Source organism: Pinus tabuliformis, chromosome 5_1 (assembly GCF_031772625.1).
Source record: "Pinus tabuliformis cultivar Carrire ecotype Pingquan chromosome 5_1, CPIR1, whole genome shotgun sequence".
NCBI classification, from domain to species: Eukaryota; Viridiplantae; Streptophyta; class Pinopsida; order Pinales; family Pinaceae; genus Pinus; species Pinus tabuliformis.
Genome location: NC_142305.1, coordinates 679,054,171 through 679,078,412, shown reverse-complemented (window position 1 = coordinate 679,078,412; position 24,242 = coordinate 679,054,171). Strand labels below are relative to the sequence as shown.

General features: G+C 37.3%; 1 long non-coding RNA gene across 1 annotated transcript in view; it reads right to left on the bottom strand.

Annotated features, from left to right (window-relative positions):
- Nucleotides 1–20,771: 20,771 nt before the first annotated feature.
- LOC149166761 (uncharacterized) overlaps nucleotides 20,772–24,242 on the bottom strand; it is a 118,108-nt gene continuing 114,637 nt past the window's right edge. The window contains exon 2 of the long non-coding RNA XR_016260894.1: nucleotides 20,772–21,247. This is a non-coding gene — a long non-coding RNA (uncharacterized LOC149166761). The remainder of the gene's footprint in view (nucleotides 21,248–24,242) is intronic.

Below are 24,242 nucleotides of genomic sequence, written 5' to 3'. Positions count from 1 at the left end.
CTACCGATGGAGTATTCTTGAGCTCGACCAAGGCCAGTGGAAATTCCAGATTCAGACTTGGTTTGAGAGAAAAATCTTAGGCTAGACTATGCAGTCCTGATGCCAGTTAATTAAATATGAATGGATATTATCTAAAAGTGACTGATCTGGAATTGAGAAGCTCGTGGGGGAGAAATTGGATGTAATTGCCAATTCTCATTAGTAGGGTGGTGTGGTCTCCCCTGTAAATTCTTGGATGGGCAACATAACAAATAAGTATGTGTGTGGGTTATTTTTCTTTTGAAAAGAAAACTGGTGTAGTATAAATTCCCTTGGATATTCTTTTATAATAAAGAAAAGATTTTGTGTGTAAATTGTGTATGTTATTCTTTCTTAAAATAGATATGGGAATGTACTGTGAAAAGAATTTCATTGTGACCCTTATAGAAAATAAAGAAAGAAGATGGGAAAATCTATGTAATTAAGTTTTGTTATTGCTCTAAAAAAACCCTACGGAACGTGGTAAACAGGGAGCAGAAACTCTCCTAAAATTTCAAAGAATGATATCCCCAAAGAAAGAAAAATTGACCTTGAAAAAGAGTGTAACCTTGTAACAACAATATTTTAAATCTATTATGCAAAAATGATTATAATAAATCAAAAGGGAAGGGTAAGCAAACATATGCCATATATTAAAAATTGGAAAGGGAGCACTACCTTAGGTAAGATTAATAAACTCTTACAGACAACTTCTACATTTATTCCTTGGCCCATTTAGTTCACCGACGGCTAGGGAAATAGTTATGTAAGTCAGTTGAGAGTACAATGAGCCCAATACAAAATCATCCAGCAAAATTAACCCAACAACATTCAGAAATATGTTCCCAACATCAATATATATCAGAGAAAACTTTTCTTGTCGGTCGTCAACTGCAGTCAGATGTCAAATTTAACCCTAGAGCCCAACCGCACGAAGGAAGAGTTGTGCATGCAATTGATACCTTCCAACCACACTCTTGAGCATGCTAGCCTATGGTTATAGTTGAAAATTGTCTTTGACGAGATCGTGGTCATAAACCAAAACCCTAAAACACGTGTGAGCTTCACACCTTGTAATTTCGGACCTGCGTGAACCTCTTTCCTCGACCCAGCCTCATACTTGTGTGAACCAATCAGTGAACCAAGGGTGACCAATTTCCTTTTAGGGCCAACCTATCCAAATGCGCATATGTGGGCTTTTCTTCATAAGTACACTTTCCCTTGTCCAATTGAGTGCTTTAACAGTCAAAATTGGTCCTCTTGAAAATAGGAATCTAGTCCCATAGCTGGAATTTGTCACTAAGCCGCCAAGTTAACACTCCCTCCCAATTTGGGAGAAATTCCAATTGCATCATGCCATGTGTATCCTATCGACATATCATGTCCCATCTCTGCTCAACTCTATCCACTGAAACATCCTCGAATCTAAAGAAGAAGAATCGGGGAGCATTAGCTACCATCCTCTATAACGTCAGAGAGCACATCTCAATCCAAAAACAATATTAGGAAGCACATCTCAACTTGAATCTACATCAGGGAGCACATCTCAACTCAGAATCTCATGGGGGAGCAAAACATCTTCAACCCCATATCGAGCAATAGCTGATGTAGGGGAGCACATCTCAACCCATCTTATTTCCCACTGATCTTACCAACAATGACCCTCAAGAGTCATGTTGTAGAACACATGCATCATAATCAACTTGGGTTGTACACCCCCTAGTACACTCTCAACCTGTTGGCCAAATGGGGAGCGATAATCGCAACAAGCCCAGCTTGTGGGTACGATGCCAACTGGGCTATACTCTGCAAAGAACAAGATAGGGGAGCAACATCTCCAACCCTATAGGTAACAGATAGGGGATCAACATATATGACCCTATTGTCCAAAGATCCCTCAATCACAAGAGCCCTCCATCTCAATTCCTCACCCTCGAAGCTCAGACAAGGGGGAAGAATTGGCTTAGTGTTCTCGATCAGTGATGCCCCTTATCAGGAGGAGTCACATCCATCAGTCCAAGTTACTCCCTTAAGACCAATAACTTCCCTTCCGACAAAGACTTGGTGAGAATATCTGCAATCTGCTCATCTGTCGATATATGATGGAGTATGGCGGCTCCTCTCTGCACCATGTCTTGAAAATGATATCAAATCTCTATGTGCTTGGACTTGTCATGAAATACGAGATTCTCTACCAGACGGATCCCACTCTTGATGTCGCAATATGTCACTGTAGTGTCTAGGACCTACTCAAATAGTTCTCCAAAGAGCTTCCTCAACCAAACTGCTTTGCAGAGAGCCATGCTAGTGGCAATGTACTCTACGTTAACGATACTCAATGCTACATACTTCTACTTCTTGCTCATCCAAGATATCATGGCAAATCCAAGACTAAAAAAACATCTAGATGCGCTCTTCTTGATGACAATGTTTCCTGCCTAGTCAACATCGTATATCCATGAAGTCGAACATCTCCAGCAATATATCTCAGACAAAGGGTTATTGTCCCATGCAAATATCTCAAAATTTGTTTAGTAGCAATCCAATATGCATGGAGAGGCTTGGTCATGAATTGAATCAACGTGTTCATTGCATAGCATATGTCTGGACGAATGTTCACTAAAAACATCAAAGCCCTAATCAAATATCTATACTCGGATGGATTCGCCAAATCGGTTCTGCAACTTCTCCACACAACTTCTTGAAATTTATATCCATCGGTGTGGGTAAGGACTTGCATTCTATCCTTCCAAATCTCTCCTGCAGCTTCACGACATATTTTCCTTATGAAAGGAAAATCTCACCGAGCCTTTGTTGCACCTCAAGGCCTAGAAAGCAGTGCATGAGGCCAAGGTCCATCTCAAATTCAGACACTAACTCCCTCTTACACTTGATCAGCAGGGGTTCACTACCTGTCAAGAATAGATCGTCAACATATAAAACAAAAATCAATGGTGTATCTTGGACTACCTTGAAGAAGAGGTTGGGATCAACATTGTTTCTTATGAATCCCAGCTTCACCAAATAATTGTCTACGCGGGCATACCATGCTTTGGGGGCTTGCTTTGAACCATACAATGCCTTCTTCAACCTGCAAACATGTGTCTTTCAATCCTATACTTCAAATCCCTACGACTTCTCAACATACACTTCTCCCTGTAACATGTCATGGAGGAATGTTGTCTTTACGTCCATCTGATGTATGGTCCATCCTTGATTGGTAGCGAGAGAAACTACAGAACGAATGGTTGTATATCGAGCCACGGGTGCAAATATGTCATCATAATCTTCTCCCTCTTTCTAGGAGAATCCTCGAGCCACGAACCTTGCTTTATATTTCTCAATGCTACCATCAACTCCATGTTTGATCTTGAATAGCCACTTTGAAGTCACCATGGATTTCCCCTTTAGTCTCGGCACAACATCCCATACGTCATTTTCATAATAGACTCATATTCTTCAACCATAGCATCCTTCCAAACTTGTTCTTTCACGGCTTCTTCAAAGGTGGGAGGTTCGGCTTGAATCATAGTGCTCATGGTTGCAACATATCCCTGGTACTTGCATGGCTTCTTGCTTTCTCTAAATGATCTTCGAACGGGAACTCGTCTCTCATCATCCTATAATGTGTCATGAAGCTAAAGTGGTCTCTTTCTGGCAAGAGGATCACATGGAGGAATGTCTAAGGGATCCATGGGCTCCATGGGATCATCAACAATGTATGTCTCAGATTCAGGCATGGAAGGACCATCTAAAACATCCATATTATTATTCTTCTTCTCAGGAGGAGGAGGAGGCGGATGAAGGTCCCTTGCTTTCGTAAGGGCAGTGTCTTCATCGAATGTTACATCCCTACTGATTTCAATCTTCCTTTGACTAGGAATATATATTCTAAAAGCTTTAGAATTTTCACAATATCTGACAAACGTACCTTTTCTTCCCATGGCTTCCAGCTTGTTTCTTTTGTCCTTTGGTACATGGGAATATATGAGGCAACCAAAGATACGGAGATGGCCAACATCGGGTTTGACACCAGTAAACACTTCTTTAGGGGCCTTGTTTTTCAATGCTTGATGAGGCACCTTGTTTGAACATATACGGCAGCATTCGTTGCTTCTCCCCAAAGGTACTTCAACAACTTTTGATCATGAAGCATGGCACAAGCGACTTCTACAATATACCAGTTCTTTCTTTCAGCTACTCCAATTTTTTCGAGAGTATAGGGCACGATCGTCCCTTTCTTGATACCCTCCTTTTTGCAAAAATTGATGAACTCATTCGAAATGTACTCATCGACATTGTCGGACCTGAAGATCTTAATTTTATTCTCCATTTTATTTTCGACCAAAGCTTTGAACTCCTTGAACATTAAGTCACCAATGAAGGTGATGTAGTAGAAATGGCCACTAATAGAATGTACGGGCATCAGACCACATAAGTTGGAATGAATGAGATGGAGGATGGCATTTGTCTTGTTCTCACTAGAGGGGGAATGGACCCCTTAACTTCTTTCCATTGGCGCAACCTGGACATTCTCCATGATATTGGGCTTCAACATCGGGAATACCAAAAACCAATTTCTTCAATTTTGGAAGAGCGTGATAATGTAAATGGTCCAATCTTCAGTGCCATGGCTTGCTTAGATGATTAGTATCATGGACCAATGTTAGAAGAGTTCTCCTAGTAACCCTGTAGAGTACTTCAAATCTCGATCCCAATGTGAATGCATCTCTCATATGTGATCCAACAAGCCAAGTAAGAACATTTCCCTTGATGAGGGCAACCCTTGTTGAATTTCCACAATCTTGGGTCTAGGATAGAATCTTAGAATCTTTGACGCTACCAAACCAAGAATCTCAACATAACTACTTTGCACAACAGAACAATATAAAGCAGTAAATCACATATGCACAATTATAGACAACATTTTACAAAATATTGTACAAATATGTACAACAACCCAATATTCATTATGTTAAACCAACTGAGTAATACAACAGTCTAGGGCTCCCATACAAGGGATACAAGATACAATGACAATCTCATTGTAATCTCTGTGTCGTATCTCATCCTACCGATCCTTTGCTTCCATTCTGCTCTCTAGTTGCCCCTTAGTCCATCAAGAGACAACACATAAAGTCTCCAGGAGGGCTGCCACATATCGTTGTTGCAAGTCATTTCTGCTACAATGAACACGAGTTGATCCAATCTACTCTTCTAGGTTGGCCAACACCTGAGCTCCAATCTGCCAATCTAGTAGCTTCTTTTGTCCATCAAAGAGCTACACATTAGGCTCAATCCTTCACCCAACCTTCAATTGTCAAGCTCTCGTTATGCCTACTTGTCAAGGGCTACCTTGGGTCATCAACACGCTACCGTCCATCAGTCCAATGATTCCCAATACAATCATTGTAGGATCTGCTCCTTGTTGAGGTTTCTAACCACCCAAGTCAACCTCAACACATGGCTCCCACAAGCTACATATAAATATGATCCAACTAGCATTAAATTCAACACAAACTCATCATACATACCTCTGCATTCATCCTGGACTGAGGTTTTTCACTGTTGCAATTTATGTGGCCTGGTTAGGGCAAGACACAGATCCATGTCAGTCCTACAAAACACCTCCACAGACCTCTCTTCTGTTGTGGCTAGGGTCCTTCAAGTCCTCCTCTTCTTCGTTGTTGTTCAAGGTTAATAACCAACCCCAAACCACCCTCACTTGACCTCGGTTAGGCCTACAGCCTACTTGCTCCAGTCTCTAGGGTTGCGGCCTTATGAACAGGGACAGAACTCCCTCAAAACCTCACCAATACACCTTCAGAATCTGCCCAATGAATGTGGTTGTCTACTTGCTCGGAATGCATACTTACAAGAAGAGAAACACATCATAACTCAGCGCAGATTTTTTCCTCAATCCTGCGGATGTCCTCCTATACCAATTCGGCCTCTTCACAAGTGTCAAACTCACCCAAACAGAACCCTTAAACAAATTCATCTTCCTTCCCTTAAGCTCGGCTTAATTCATAGAGTTATCTATGAATTGGTGTACCGTTGGATGCTAAAATGAATCACATCACCTTCTATTTATACACTTTAGAAGGGCTCAACAAATTAGTGAAGAGACATGACTTTTGGCTAATTTCACTTCAAGCCTACATGACTTGAACACCCAAAAATTCATTGTCAACTTCAAAAATTCATAACTCATCTTCTACAACTTAGATTCCAACGATTCTTATTGCGTTGGATTCTCCTCGCCATCCTCCATCATCTCGATCCATCACATGTAGAAAATGCTCCATGTTTTTGGCCCAAACATTGATGGGTGAAAAACCCCAACCTTGGGTTCCAAGCCCGCAAGTGACTCTTGTGGTGCTCCAACCTCCAAACCCTAAACCCTAGGGCTTGGAGTGCCTCCCAAGCTACTCAAAAATCAATAACCCTCATCCCTTTGTCTTCCAAAGTAGATATTAATACCAAATTCTTCTTCAATCCTGGCACATACATCACATCATAGAGACAAACAGTTTCCCCAGACTCCAAATGGAATTTGACAAACCCAAAGCCTTTAACGAGATGAGTGGAGTTGTCTCCAAGAATAATTTTCAAATTTGACTCCCTCTCTTCCAAATTAGAGAGAACTTACTTATACCTAGAGAAATGACGAGTGGCCCCACTATCAACCAACCAACTATCCCACAAATCTGGAGGAAAAGAACTAGTAAGGGCAGAAATAAAAATATATTCAAATTGATTGTCAACATTACTTTCATACCGAGAGTATCTCGACTTCTTTTTAAGGATGACGATCTTTTTCATGGTCACTTGGAGCATCTCTTCTTCTTCTTTCATCTCTTCTATTGTGATCATTCCTTGCGATCATTTCTTCAATCATCAAACATGTTGTTGTTGCTTCTAGAGTTGTAGCGTAGACCATTGTTCTTTTCGAGGCAATCTCGAGCATAATGACCCTTCTTGTGACAATTGTAGCATTCAATGTGAGATGATGTTCTATCATTCCTTCTCTTTGCATTTCGAGGAGGAGGATTTCTTGAATTTGATGGACCTCCTTTTCCTTTCTTCTTCTTGTTTTGAGTGATGAATACAGTGGGCTCTCCCTCTTCATGCTTTTGAATCCTTCCTCTTGATATCATCCTTGATTCTTCTTGAGTGAGCTTTCCAACAATCTCATCAAATGATGGGAAGGTATTGTTGTTGCTTATAGTAGTAATGAAGGTTTCCCAAATGGGAGGGAGACCTCTAAGAGTTACAATCACCAATTCCCTGTCAGACACAGTTTCCCCAACTCTTTGCAATTGATCTCTAAGACGAGATATCCTCATAATGTAGGATTGCACAAACTCCCCTTTGTTCATCTTCATGTCTTTGAGTTGATCTTTCAAGGAGATGATTTCATTCAAATTGTTGACTTCATACATGTCAGTTATCTTATCATACATGTCCTTAGACTTTCTCAAATTTCCAACATATGCAAGTAGACTATCTTGTAAACCATCAACTATAATTTTCTTTGCTTTTAACTCACCTTTCTTGTGCTTGTTCTTGGCAGCAACGGAAGCATTCTCCAGAGGCTCAGGTACTTTTCCTTGAATGTATTCCAAAACATCATTGTTATCAGCTATGATCTCCAACCTGATCTTCCATGCAACAAAGTTAGATGAGTCACCCAACTTCTCATGTTCCTTGAAGAAAGAGGAAGACATCTTGACTTGACTAGATAGGCTTCTTCAACTTTCCAAAGATGATTGATTCAATATTTGTCTCCTTTTGGGCTTGTCTTTCACCTTAGCTCTAAACCCAAGTTAATTTTCACACTGCTCTATGTTGTTTCAATTACTTTTAGCCTGATTCAATTCTTCAATTAGCAGTATGTTCAATAACAATTAATCTTTCTAATCATCAGCAGTAATTGAAGATAAAACAGTAAATACAATGACAAAGGAGGCAATCAACACATCAACAAGAGACTCCAAATTAGGTCAAAGACCAGAGAAAAAGCCCACAAGAGGGAAAACCCTTTGAAAATTCTTCTTCTATTAGATTGTCATAAAATGTTCAGAGGAAAGTACAATGAGCACAATACAAAATCCTCCAGCAAAATTAACCCAACAACATTCAGAAATATGTTCCCAGCATCAATATATATCATAGACAATTTTTCCTATCTGCGGGAAACTGCGGTCAGATGTCAAATTTAGCCCTAGAGACCAACTGCACGGAGGAAGAGTTCTGCATGTGGTTGAGACCTTCCAACTGCACCCTTGAGTATGGTAGCCTGCAGTTATAGTCGAAAATTTCCTTTGACGGGCCTACGATCTAAAACCAAAACCCTAAAACAGATGCAAGCTTCAAACCCTATAACTTTGGACCTATGTGAACCTCTTTCCTCAACCCAGCCTCAGACCTGTGTGAACCAATCAATGAAGAAGAGAAGAAGATAATGCTTGGTGATGTCCAAATGAGCTTGAGGTCACTTGTATTTATGGGCTCCCAAGGGTGACCAATTTCCTATTTAACGTCGACCTGTCCAAATGTGCATATGTGGGATTTTCTTCATAAGTACACTTTCCCTTGTCCAAATTGAGCACTTTAATAGTCAAAATTGGTCCTCTTGAAAAGAGGAATCTAGTCCCATGGTTGGAATTTGTCACTGAGTTGCCAAATTAACATAAAGGCAAGGGATTCCTCAAACAAAGAATCTAATCCATTGCCAAAACCATCAAGGAAAGAGGATGATGAGAGCACATCACAATCTTCCTATGATAGTCAGCATTGTGAAGGAAGAGCTAAGGTAAGTTCTTCTCGCTAGGATTGCACCAAAGACAACCCAACAAGGTATAAAAAGTCTCGATATTCTAATGTTCATTTTGATTACAAGCAAATTAAAAATTCTGAGAACTTATGGCATAGAAAACCATGTACATTTTGTGGTTTGAATAACCATGTTGTTGCTAAGTGTTGGAAAAGAATCGCAGCAAAGAAGAGGCCAAGACATGAAGACCCTTCTCCACATCAGGGTAGAAAGAAGGTCGGGAAAGTCTGGAGGAAGAACTTTCGTAGCCATTCCAGCAAGGGTGGACATCAAATATCCACATGTTGGAAGCTCCATCTAGAGTTGTGTCTCAAAAAGGACCAAAAAGTACCTGTGAAGGAACCAGTGGTTCAAGTGGTTGAACAAGAGAATTAGCTACGGGAAGAGGACCCATTAACCTGGTTGGGTAAGATATGGTTAGCATTTTTAAGTAGTTGAGCATCGCCACATTTGTAAATCACATGTTGCGGTTGTTTGTAAATGTGATGAATGTATAACATCATCTGCGTTGGCAAAATAGTGATATTTTGGCCTTTTAGTTGGATAGCACGAGCATTGGTTTTTGGTGTAAACTTGACCATGTTGTTTGTAAATGTGATGAATGTATAACATCATCTGCGTTGGCAAAATAGTGATATTTTGGCCTTTTAGTTGGATAGCACGAGCATTGGTTTTTGTTGTAAACTTGACCATGAGTGTGTTATAAACCCTTGGAAAATATGGGTTTTGTTTGGGACTTGCAAATTGAATAGGCATTAGCAGTGACGAGTTTGCATACAGGAGTCAGTTTCATCATTCCAAGTTTCGAAGTACAAAGTGAACGAAAGGGAAGGCAACCTGTTAGAGCCATTTGTTATGCAGAATGAGATTGCAGTCATGTTTATGCTTTTGAAGGGCCAAAAACTCCTTAGTGGGGAGGAATGATCCAGGTGGCTTTGGAGAAGCTCAAAAATCGAAGTTTTCATATCTCATCGAAACTAAGACTAGATCGAAGAGCCCGTCGTCTTGATTCCAACGGCATAGATGGCGCATCAATCCGACTTCGTATGTGCAAGTTATGGCCAGTCAAAGTTTCGGTCAAACTTGGCCTAGTGACAGGGTTTAGCGGAGTGCTAACTAAATTTGGAGCATATCTAACTTTGGCAATCTGGCTAAATTTGGTGACAGCAAGACAAATCTGGCGAATCTCAGCTGAACTTAGCGAAGGGGAGTTACCAAAGGTTATGTTTGGCAGAACCGCCAAATCTAGCAGAATTCGCTAAATTCGATAGCAACAAAGTGCGCAAAAAATTCGGCTTTAGCAGTAGACAAAACCAATCAAATTGTTGAATGGTTAATTTTGCCAACGGCCCCTAATGCAATCTGATGGATGGTTTTTGTTTGAATTCAAAAATAATAAAATATATATATATATAATTGGTTGGCGAGTGGCACTATGACAACGACTCGGGGCAGGGGTTGTCACTCTTATCTCTACCCTCTCCATTCTAGGTGTCTCCCAACAACAGGCTAAGGGGGGTAGTCCTTATGAAATGAGAGAATGCAAGACCCATTGGCAACCAATAAGTCTGAAAGAAACGATTGAATGTTCTAGCCACTCGGTTGAGATTTAGCGAGTTTTAAAGGTTTGATTATATTTATATATGAGTGATCCAGATTTAAACAGGAACGCAACAAATTACAGAGATAACCATATACACAAAGATGCAGCGGAAATAATACTTCATTTCATTAATGGAAAATACTGACATATGCTTACAAACAGAAATGGCAATAAACTAGCTAGGGCGATGGTAGCTTATCTCTGAGAAGAGATGTGATGGCTACATGCCTCTGAACTGTTCTGAACTGTATTACAATGAGGCTCGAAGGCCTATTTATTGTTGAAAAACAATGGAAAACCCTTCACATACCGAAACCTAACCCTAGAAGATGAAACGCCAAATTGTGGGCCCCGTTTGGGTAAATTGGTACATCAATTTCCCGGGGTCGTAACTTTGGCATACGATCTCCGTTTGACGCGTACGATAGCTCGTTAGAAAGATCTATCCGAGTACTACCACTTTGGGAGGCAACATAAGGCTCGGTCGCCCCAGAATTCCAAAAAAACGTCGTTTAGGGCCTCAAAACGACTCCGGAAGTTCAGGACCCGAAAAACTGCTAAAAATAGTAAACTGTGCTACAATTAAGGAAACTGAAAATGCTGAGAAAGACAATGGTGGGGGTCCAGGTGGACCTGGCAGGTGGCCACCAATATCCACCTGGATCAATGAGACCAGTGTCTTATGTCGTCAACTACTTACTTTAGATCGATTGGAGACCAAATGATCGAATGAACAACCGCTACTTAAGGAATGCTTAACTATCCTATATGAAATGCAAGATCTAAAATCTAGGTGAAATGCAAGATCTTGGTTTATTTTAATTAAATGCCTAGCTAAGTAAATCCCTTAATCCCTGGTTGTTTTGAGGCTAGTCTCAAAAGTAGGTGGTAGATAAAAGTCAAGGTGAAGCAAGAAAAGGCTTGGTTAACAATACCTCTACTTGAAATCTAACGTACATGATGCCTCCAGCGTTGTAGAGATTATGGCACTAACAAATGCAAGGTCATTGTTTTAACCACTAGAGAGGGTCTATCCTTCGCAAGCTACAAGATGAAGGGGGGGCTATCTTTCTATCAACCAAGCTTAGGCTTGGAGGTGAATTGATTAATGCACAACTAGGCTTAGAATGCAATGCAAGATAGTTGAGTACCCTTGATTTAAGATTGCTTATGATTTTAAGTACTTAATTTACAATTGATCTTTAGTTATCACACAAGAGTACTTGATAAATGAGAGACAATCTTAAACACAAGATGGAGTGCTCAATATCACAAGTGCCCACAAGATACAAGAGATAACCAAGAGACAATTGCCCAAATGATAACAAGAGAAATGCTCTTAAATAAATAAATCACCAATATGCCAAAGATAAAATTGTCATCCACAATAGATTTTAACCATGAAACAAAAATGACAAGTAAATGATACTAGAGAACTTATCCACAATATTACTTAAAGCAATTAACCAAGGTTCTCTTTAACACTTGTATGAAAGATATCAGTGACAATCACTAAAGACAATTAGATGATTAATTCTCTTTAGCCAATTAGAAGCATTCCAAGTTAAGATAATGCGAAAACTTATAATTAGATCTTCAATGCAAACAAGAGATGTCAATACCCAATTATTTTGAGCAATGTTAACCAATCAATTAGATTTTAGGCTTATGTGCTTATGTGAGTGAGCTTATTAAGTGAAACTTTTGAAGCTTATGAAACTCACAATAGACAACAATGTGTTAGTGTTCTTATTATGAAACAACCAAACAACCTGGCTAATTATCAATCTATTTAGCAACTTAATTGACAATGTTAACAATCCTTTTCACAATAGAGAATTGCTTATCTTTAGAGCATGAAACAATTTTTAGGAACATTATTTAACTTGTGCTTCTTATGACAGCAATAAGCAAAAGATGCTAGATTTATCCCAATACTTGCAAATGATTAAGATGCAATAAATGCAAGAATAAAATGTTATGCAAAAATGTGAATGATGGAAGCCAATGATAGACTAGAGTGTAGCCCAATGAAACCACTCTGCCAAATACAAGATGCAAAACATATGCAAGGGAAAACAAGGGACAAATGCCTTGATGAGTTTGAGAACTTTTAAGCTCTGCAAACAAGTGATCATAGGTTGCTAGTAAGAAGTGAAGAGAATGAGGGTTTTGAGGAGCAAACCAATAGGCCCTTTGGCTTTGGAGATGGATAAGCATGCTTGCCCACAATTTCTCTAATGGGGTGACCTCTTGCAACCACAAAAGTTAACCCAAAATCTCTGCAAAACACCAAATATTAGCTCAAAAATGAAAGATAACCCACTATAATGACTAAATGAGGCATGGAAGGCTAGGAAAAGGGCTAGAATGGAGGCTAAAGGCCAACAATTGGCCTAGAAGGGGCAGCAGCCAGGCTAGAAGCCTAGGATAGGGCAGTGTCTAAGGAACAAGGATTGTCAAGGGCTAGAGAAAGGCCCCATGGCCTGTGGCTTAGGTTAGCAGCCCTTGAGGGCTGACGACAGAGGAGGATAGGACCACGGCAAGGCTTAGGAGACCCAAAAAGGCTAGCGACTCAACCAAAATGGAGGAGGAGGTTGCGACTAGGACTAGGATGGAAAAAGTTGGACCTAGAAGGCCCTAAAAATTCATCAAGCCCTTTTGAAATTTGAATTTTACTTCAGATCTTCAAATTGCCCAAATTCACAGCAAAATTTTGGATGTTGACCATGCAACTTTTTATTGAGACTAGATCTTACCCTTAAGGGCCTAGATCTAGCTAAAAACCCCAACAAAATCTTCTTGATTAGCTTGAAGCTCACCTGCAGAAATGAAAATAAAAATATCCCTAAAACCCCAATATATACAAAATTTCAAATAAACCCCAATTGTTGTAAAACGAGGGTTAGAAAAAAATTATTTTACAAAATATTTACACTTATCTACAAATATACAATACTTGTAGAATGAAATTTTTTGAGAAATATTTTTTTAAATAATGACAATGGATCAATGTGTTTCGAAAGTTATGGTATTAACCACAGCGTTTAGTGAAGTAAGAAAATCACATAAAATTTTCCAAAGCCAAAACAAGGTCGGCTCTTCTCCAAAGTCTGTGAACTTGGACCCCAAGGGCCAGTGTACTTACAAATCTCTATATATTTCTTCAAGCAAACTTGTTAGACATATGGTGAATCAGATCACCTAAGATAGAACTAAAATCTACCAACAATATATTATTATCACTGACAAATGAAATAACAAGCTTATATAAAAATTTAACACAATATAGGAAAGCACATAACCAACATGTACCACAAATCAATGGACAAAGAACACCATGAACTGAACCACAAATTCTTTTTATTATGATCTCAAAAATTCCCAGTAAATCAATGGATCAATACCAGCGTTACAAAATTACATGACCGGAGTCAGAATTTTCATCATGATTTGAGAAGCAAAATGACTTCTAATTTAGAGAGAAATCCTCCAAACGAAAAATAACAGCTACCTGGCTTGATCCCCGTCAAAATAATCTCAACCATTGATAAAAATTTGATGATCTTTTAATCTCCATCATCGAAAATATTCATCTTTGAGGAATTTCGAATTTCAAAAGCCTAACAGAGCTGAAAGCCAACAGAGTGAGCGGAGGTGAAATTGTGTGCAGAGTGGAACCATGCACGGGCAGAACCCTGACACGCCCGATTCCAGGGCAAAACCTTGAGTCAGAGAATATTACTTGATGTTGTGAGGAATCTTTTCGATTCCTTAGAGGCCCAGATTTAACAATGTCGAAATGGGGTCAAGTTTATACTCAGTTTGCTTAGAATTTCACAAGGATCACGATGGTGCAGTCCATTTTTGCATTTGAGAAATCGATTTTCAGGTCATCTTCATATTGAGAAATATAATGATGCATTTTGGTCAGTTTACTTGTTTTTCTTTCGGCGAAAGGATGGATGTATTTTGCAGGTTCTGGTGATCGTGGTACCCTGTAGCAAGGCAACAACATCTGAATCTTTGCAAGGAATTTGTCATTTGAGCCTTTGCATGAAAACTGAGGTGGTGCAGTGCTGAAAGAGGACCATGTTGACACTTTGTCAGAAAGTAGTCATGTTTACAGCCATTGGTCTCAGAATTGTGAGACGATTATGATGATGATGAGTATAATTTGAATCTGACCAGTGGATTCAAGAGGACATGTTGCCACTTATGTGAGAGTGTCTATTTTATGCCACTTTTGTGAGAAAGTCATTTCTTTATCTTGTTTAAGGAGAAGCTTTTGTGAGTGAGAGTTCTTTGTAGGAGAACGTCTCTTTGGAGAGACATTGCCACTTGAGATGAGAGATCCATCCTTGTGTTGATGAAGATATGCCATGTACTCATTATCTTTTGTTGAGACTAATGAAGCGACCTCCCCACTATTGACCCAGGGAACAGAGAAGTAGCCCACACTAGACAAACTTTGTTATCGTGTCTTGTGTTATGATTGCTTCTTGTTTACTTGCTTCTTGATTATGATGTTGGATTGGTGAAGCATTGTTTAAAGTATGTGCTTGCTCATGTTCACATGCAAATGTAAGTGTCAGTAAAAGTCTTGTAATGGAGATTTTTGTTTAAGAAAGTATTCACAAAAAAATTTGGATCAATGAATGATACCCACAACAAGGAGGACTGAGCTGAGGGAGCTCACAACACTTCTGTAGTTAGGTTGACAGTGAAAGGCTTAGAATGGCATAAACGCTTGTATGTAGGAGCTGTGCTTTAATACCATTGTTGAACACACATAAAAATAATAGACAAATTTAGACCAGTGTTGAAAAAAATCAATAGAGTCCATAAAACATTTTTCTAAAACATTGGCAAAAATCAAAAAACCATGGCAAACATTTAAAAATGCAAAAAATATTCATTTTTTTCAAAATTTTAAACATATAAAGCAACAACAACATCAAATAAACACATTGGCACATAAATTTGAAGAGAACACTAATATATATGATGTAGTGGATGCCAAATAAAAATGATATATCAAAGTCGATACTAAACATGTTGAACCCTGATGGTTGTCCAATCAAGGACTCAAATGTAGAGAACCAATACAAAATAGCATCACATATATAAATGTATCACATCATCATGAGTTATATGTACAATGGGAAAAGAAACAAAACTAGAAATTGTATATATTTTGTTGCGACCTCAAATTCATTCCCTCTTTTTAATGTTAGTTTCATATTTTGCTCCATTGGAGTAAAGAGAATTACAATCAGCCAAGGCATATTTGTTCAACAATTCTCCAATGTACTTCTTTTGGGAGTTGAATACATGCTTTGCATTCTAAGTTACTTCAATCCCCAAGTTGTAGTGAATATGCCCCATGTCTATCATCTCAAAACCATTCTTCAATTCTTTTTTATGGATGCAATATATGCTTCATTGTTCCCTGATATTAAAAGATTATCTACATACACCACAAGATATACAATAATTTTGCCAAGTTTCTTGACAAAAAAAGTTGCATCATCAAGGTCAAAATGCTTGAACTTGATCTTCAAAAGATGCTCAATTAACTTTCCATACCATCCACGAGGTGCTTGCTTTAGGCCATACAAAGACGTGATGAGTCTTTGTACCTTATGTTCATGACTCTTCACAATAAATCCTTCTAGTTAAAGCATGTAAACAATCTCTTTCAAGTCTCCATTCAAGAAGGTTGTCTTCACACTCATGTGATGAATCGTCCACCTATTCTATGCTACCAAATCCAACAATGCACAAATGGTAACCCTTTTTGTTATGGGGGCAAAATCCTTCTCATAGCCTATGCCTTCTCTCTATGCAAATATTTTTGCCACAAACCTCGCCTTATTCTTGCTAATTTAGCCATCTAATTTGTACTTGTTCTTGTAGACCCAGTTGCAGCCAATCAGTCTGGTTCCAAATGGAAGATCCACCAAATTGCATGCCCCATTCTTGATAACAACATCACACTCTTGCATGCCTTCTCCCCACTCGTCATTAAAATTAGCTTCTTCAAAGTAAGTTGGTTCAAAATTAGTAGATAAATTCAATTCACAATCATATGAAACATTCATATCACTGACATCACCTAAATTTGAATTATCCACATCACCTATATCATCTTGTCTTCTTAAGCTTCTTGTTCATGTCTTTCCAACCTCATCAAGATGGACACTTTCAAGTGTATTTATGAACACTTTTGACATTTCTCTAATGGCCTAGGTTGCTCTACTGATTAAAATGGTGTTGCATTCCCATTAAGGTTCAACCTTTCAATCCTCTCACTCACATCATCCAATCATCCAATTGATCTTCCTATTCTGATGAAGAGGTTGGATCTTCTACATTAGGGGGGCATGGAACATCCAAAGGATGTTCCAGAGATTGATCCACGATAGGGATTCCCTTACAAGATGTGGAATATCATCATCAAACTTGTGATATGTGTTTACATGGGTGAATCTATCCAAATGATCAAGTTACCACCCAATAGTTTTGTCATTCTTGTTTGATTCAAGAAAAATCACGTCTAGAAAGAATTAATCTATTGTTTACCTCATCATAAAGATGATATGTCTTGTTGGTATTTGAGTACCCCAATAAGATGCATTTTCAACTCCTTGCACCAAGTTTGTTTCTTTGCTTCTTAGGAATTAAGGCATAACAAGTAGAACTAAAGACCTTGAGATGCCTAACCAAAGGAATACAACCTTGCCACATTTCAAACGAATCTTGTTCCCTAAAGCATGAGATGGACTCCTATTTCTCACATATATTGCACATATAACTGCATCAACTTCACATTCTTGAAAAATAGCCTTGAACACACCATATTCAATAGCGGCTTGTTTATTCTTTCTGCTATATTACTTTGTTGAGAATTGTAGGGAATAGTGGTTTGACGCTTAATCGCATATTGGCAAAGATAAATTTCAAACTCATTTGAAGTGTGTTGCCACCCATTATCAGTACAAGGATTGTCAATACAAGATTGAGGTTCATTTTCAATCTATAGATGAAAAATTTTAAATATTTCAAATGCTTGAGATAGTTATTTCAACAAATAAATTGAACATATCCTGGTGCAGTGATCAATAGAAATCATGATATATTTTTTTACCAAAGGTAGATGGCACAAGCAAGGGACCACACAAATCAAAGTGTATTTCTAATGCTCTCATAGTAGAATCATAGAAAGGTTGCTCTCTATACATGCCTCGCATTGCTTCAAGTTCTTTGGAATGATATTCGAACCAAAATACCATTTTTCTTCAACTCACAAAGACTATCATAATTGATGTGCCCAAATCTAGCATGCCATAAAAAATAAAAATAAAAATAAAAAAAAAATCTACTCAAAATTGCACTTTATAATTAATGCTAGAATCTATAAAACATACTCTACAAATATATAATGGAAACATCATTAATTGACTGTCAAAACATGTTATGGAAAACAATGAGGAAAAACAGCAAACTGATCACTAAACTGAATCAACAAATCTATACCCTCGCCTTCTCTTTATAAACTAAGAACAAGAGTAGGTACAACAAATCTGGGCAAATGCATAACAATACCTCAACTGAAGATGATCTGACTCTCTGGGGCACGTAAGCATGAACCCATGACCCTACCTACTAGACTGCATGCAACTAACTAAACTTGACTTGAGCTAAAAATTAGAAAATTTGTTGCATGTGTTGAACTAAACTTCAGCTAAAAATTAAAAAATTGTTTAGTAGACTGTAAGTATGAACCCATGACCCTACCTACTAGACTGCATGCACCTAACTAAACGTAGAATTGAGCTGAAAATTAGAAAATTTGTTGCAAGTGTTGAACTAAACCTCAGCTAAAAATTAAAAAATTGTTTAATAAGCTATGTTACCAGATCCGTCAAGCCTAATGGTTGGATCCATGGATCCCCGGATCAAAGACAGATCCGGATCCGGATCCGTAGAGATCTGCCCGTCTTCTCTCCGTGTGTAAATACCGTATGTCGGCAAAAATTTCTCTCGGTGGGTAAAAAACTGTAATTCAGCACAAAATTTCTAAACAGAAATATCAACGCAAGTCAATTTCGAATGTTAAGAAATGGATTAAAAATCCCAACGCGAAAATAAACTGAGTTGTTGGACGTCATAAAATTTATTATTTTTACATTGAAATGTATTATTTTTAATACAATATATTATAAACTTTAATTCAAGTGAATGAAGCTAATGGTAAGAACGAGCGGATATGAAGTCCGAGAGGGAGTTGGCGGGCCACAATTTATTATTTCTATGTTGACCGTATTATAAACTTTAATACAAAGATATATTATAAACTTTATATTATTTAATACAAATACATATTATAAACTTTATATTATTTAATACAAATATATATTATAAACTTTAATACAAAGATATATTATAAACTTTATATTATTTAATACAAATACATATTATAAACTTTAATACATGTGACGTCAAGATTATAATCTACTCGTATTTATTTAGAAGATATTTTATTTAAAGTTTAAAAAGTAAGTTTATATTTTAATAAATTTTCAAGTTTAAAAATAGTTTTTCTAAAATAAGTTTAATAATTTGCTTAATATAAATAATTATAACTAATAATTAATGTTTAAATATTTATAAATGATGCATTAATTATATTATGATTAACTTAATAATTATTTTTAAAGTATTATATTGAATTGATATATTTAAAAATTTCCATATCTTTTTTTATTTTTATATAAATTTAATTAATATTTATAAATGATACCTTAGGAATTACTTATATAAAAATTATTTATTGTATATAAAAATTACATATTGAAAAATTATGTTTTTAATTTTATATTTATATAAATTTTAATTTTAAAAATTATAAAATATTTTATATTTGCTTGTACTTGCTGTTTCCGGATCCTGGCTTTTCAAAAAACTGGCGGATCCGTATCCGGATCTGTATCCTGGTAACTTAGTTAATAAAACTGTAAGCATGAACCCATGACCCTACATACTAGACTGCATGCACCTAACTAAACTTAGACTTGAGCTAAAAATTAGAAAATTTGCTGCATGTGTTGAACTAAACTTCAGTTAAAAATTAAAAAATTGTTTAATAAGACTAAATCTAACACATGCAAATATGCATGCACCCTCTTTTACTTAATTGAGAAATGACAAGCGAACTATTAACGATAACATTATCCCTTCCTATCTACTGCTAGTGCATGCATGTGCCCTTAATGTTGGAAGCTTACAAAAGTATCGGTGCAACCTATAGTCTACTCTATTGCTACGCCCTCATCCACAAACCACCGCACTACAAAAAAATCAATATTTTATGGATCTGTTGACACTACCATATGTGTTTCTACAAATGTGCAGTACTTATTGTACCTACTGTGGCAGTACAGACCTGTTCTAGCACCTCCTTTGCTACATTGTTCTCTCTGTGCCTTCTTCTGACATGTGTGCACCTAGGAATTGGACACACTGTCCAAGGTACCAAATTGGGACATTTTAGGAATTGTCTAGATGATATACAGTTGGTCAACATCTTTTATCAGTTTGAGAAAGCAACCAAAATCTGCTTATATTTGCATAACACTGGATCTTCTTCCCTTCTTCTAGAGCCAATAAATAACCACACATGGGAAAAACATATACATTTGTGTTTTAGTTGGGTTTTACACTGTATTTTCATTTCATTGAAGAACGCCAAGAATGCATGGGGGTGGGCATTCATCTTGCATCAACATGGATCTGCTTAAGCCTTACCTTGTTCTAGAGAAAATAATTAGCACACACAGGAAGACCACTAAACATGGTAATTGACTTGGATTTTACACCTTGAACTTGCATGTCATTGAAGAAGGCTTTGTGGGGTTGGGCCTTTTTTTTGCATTACCGTGGATATGGTCACCATGTTCTACAGACAATAAACCAGCACACAGGCAGAACATAAGCATTGTTATTGAGTTTGTTTTTACACCATGAACTCGTGTTTCATTGAAGAATGCCAAGACTTCACAGAGTTGGGCACTATTTTCATAACCATAGGTCTTCTACCATATTTGAGAGCCAATAAATCAGCACACACAAGCTACACATGAACATTGTGATTGAGTTGCGTTTTGCTCCCCAAGCTTGCATTTCATTGATGAATGCCATGGTTCCATGGGGGTGGGCATTTTTTTTGCATGAATGTGGATATGCTTACCTTGTTCTAGGGTCGCTCAATCAACACCCACAGATAGAACACTAAACATGAGAATTGAGTTGGAATTTACGCCTTGAACTTGCATGTCATCGAAGAAAAGTATTATTCAGCTATGTTGGAGCTTTATGTGGTAATAAGTGAAGATTAAAGAATTTACTGGAGCTACCTCCAATGCTTCCTTCTCTGCCCCTGGAAATTCCAATGAAATAGAAAATATTGATTCCTGGGGTTGCAAGGATAGTAAACTAGGTAGAGAATCTCGATAGGCTTCAATGAATATTGGACTTATATGGGGTATCTTCTTACAAAATAGGCTCTTCTTTCAAGGTTTTTCAAGAATTGGGCACCTTCTCGATTTTATCCTCAGAAAAGTAACTGCACTGAGCAACAATGTCTTGAGACATATGCCTCCATTCATTCGCTTCTTCATAGACTATTGAATTAATTCAGGGATGTTATTCTTTCTGCTGGTTGATTTGTTATAGTGTTACTCTCCACTTATGGTAGAATCATCTATATGAGATGTTCTTTGTACCTGCAAAACATGACAGATTGAGGATGTGACAAGCATGAGAGTAAATATGATGTTAGTGGAAACAATATCAATTGTGAAAAACCTGCTTTTGGTAAATTTTATAGAACAAACCATAAGATTGTACAGATGCAGTTTCTGAAGGCAGCGACTCCATAGAATCGCTTTTCTTCTTTTATATATAACAAATAATGATACAAGCCATGCTGGATTAATGATTCATTTGTGCTATCCTTAATTTGATAAAGAACAATTGTTGTTAGTGTACTCATATCTCCTAGAGATAACTTGAGATTAAAGTAAAACTTGTTGAGTGAATTAAGGAGTGTTTGTTGAGTGATTATAGGAACTGGTGCTTTCATGAGATAGTGCTCGTACATTTATAAAGATGTGTTTTGATAATGAGAATGATTGAGTTCAGTGTGCATCATTGATATATTACTGTCTTACTCCGTTATTGAAGGGGATTAAATCCTTCATTTGGTATCAAAGACACATCCAACCCATTGTGCCATAAGCCTTGCAGCTGTTTGATTTCAAGATCCAAAATCATCGAGATGACTGGTTGAGTGTAGGAGAAATCTGCCACTGGGATCTGTTAAAAAAGCAGTGCTTTGAAACACACAGATTCATATAGCAAATCATGCAAAGGGAGATCTTATGCAGAGGGTTCAGTCATAAAAAAAAGCACTGTGTTGCTAGAATCTGTCATAAAAGAAAGCATGCTGGAATCTAGAATCTAAGCATTGGATACTGTGATTAGTCAAAGCCATGAAGTATCATTTCTTCTATGATGCTAGAACAATGGTCAACTGTTTACGGCAGAGAGAACATTTTTAAAAAATAGTAATCAAGGCAAATTGTAGGTCCATACATCAACATGGATCATTGTGGTGAAGACAAATTGCAAGTTCATGCAGCTGTTTGCTTTCATGGATGAAGCACAATATGCAAGCTCAAATTTCCAAGTAAAAGCATCGTCAAGTCTACACCATTCTAGGCCCAGAGCTGAAAAACAATTAAAGACACCATTGGCATTGAGGTATTTTTCAACATTGTGTTTTTTCGGTCATGTTTGAACTTTGAAGTACAGTGACTCGTGAGTTTTTATTTTGAAGACAAACAAAAGAATTCTTGGGCTGTAGTAACGACTTGGAAGATTTAAGAAAAGAAATACATCGTAATTTGTATTGGTTATAACCATCTTAGAAGCCATATTTTTGGGACAAGAGATGAAAGCGTGCAAAGATATTAATCAAGAGTGACAAACAATAATTGTTTGTAAAATGTTCAATATGGGATTTTTAATCCTCATTAAAAAATGGCACTTCCTTATAATGGTGCAAGTGCTTCTCATTTTTGAAGGACAAATGCTTGTAAGTCTTTTTCACAAAAACTAGGGAATTTAATTTATATATAAGACTCTGGCAAATGCACACAGATGGGTTACAGAAGCAATCTTATCAGAACTGAACCGGTGATCGAATCGAAAAACCTTATGGACCGAGAACCGGTCAGAACTGGTAAAAAACCAGAACAAAACAAAACAAAACAAACAAACAAACAAAAAACCGGTTTACCAAAACTACATAATATATTCATATTTTAAAGAAAAATATATATATTCATGTGCATCCATATGAATCCAAACCATTTATACACAAATATGCAAAAGTTCTCATGTACATAGCATGTAAGGGTGCATATAAACAAAATAGCATCGAGTGTAATCCATCTCTGAACCGAAAATACATCAACAAATAAGCTCTAGATGGCCTCTAGCATCCAAAGAAAATCATGCTACAACAAATGCCTATAGATCATCAAAATCATTGCCTATATTGGGGTCTTTGCCATCAATATAACCATTTAGCCATTAAAAGAAGATAGAAAAAACGTAGCATGTCATGTCAAGATTTTGTTTGAGTGATGGTTACATTTTTAGTAGAGTCATGATAGAGGAGTTTGACAACCAATACCGCTAACATAACAGTACATAGAGAGCTTGGTGCTTTTTATTAAATACTAGTTCCATACCCTCGCACATGACAAAATCCAATTGAAATGTTGCAATCCCCCCAATCCTGAAATCCTGAAAAACCGTTAAGTCTGCTGGATTTTGAGTGAAATCTAAAATTCTACTTTCTCCATATGAAATCCAATGAGGTTGGAACCACTCTCAAACATCCTAAGCCATTTCATGGTAATGTTAAAAATTTAAGTCAAAGGATGAAATGAAAATTTAACATTACCATGAATTGCATAGCAATACTAGCGCCATAGGCTTGATTATTAGGTTGGGGGGCACATGCTTGAATATTAGGCTAGCCTAGGGGAGAGTAACCAACCAACTAAAAAATCAAAATATTAAAAAAAAGGCAATTTTTTTTTGCACGGAGTCGGTCCTGAATCGGCCGTTTTGGTGAAATACGCCAGTTTGATACCGAACCGGACGGCTCCATTACAAAACCGGCCAGTTTTGGACCAATAACGGCCAAACCAGTCGATTCCACCAGTTCTAGTCTGGTTCTAATAACACTGTAACACAAGTAGATAATCACTATAGTTCTAGGGAGTGATAACAACTTGCTATTCATGATTTACAATTTCAAAACCATCCAAAATACCCATTCATACAGAGATTTACCAGATACAAAAGGATTGAGACCCTCAAGATTAGGGAATTGGCTAGTTGACAAATTGCCCATTAATTAAAAACAATTCTTTCTTTCCAAATTAGGTAGTTAAATTGGCTAAGGAGTCAACCCATTTGTTTTTATGTCGTCACACATGGAAGCATTCAATCTTGTGGTTCATTTTTTCAACCAAAGTTCTAGTTTTGCTAAGAACGGCTTCTAATCTGAGATCTTTGGCCTCTATTCCAAATTGCATGTGTCTCAAGATGATAAATGAGTCCCCTGTGTTGAAAAACCATGTAGAATAGAATTTCTAAACTCTAATAATTATTTGTGAATGTATTAGATCTTCTTTGCAATTT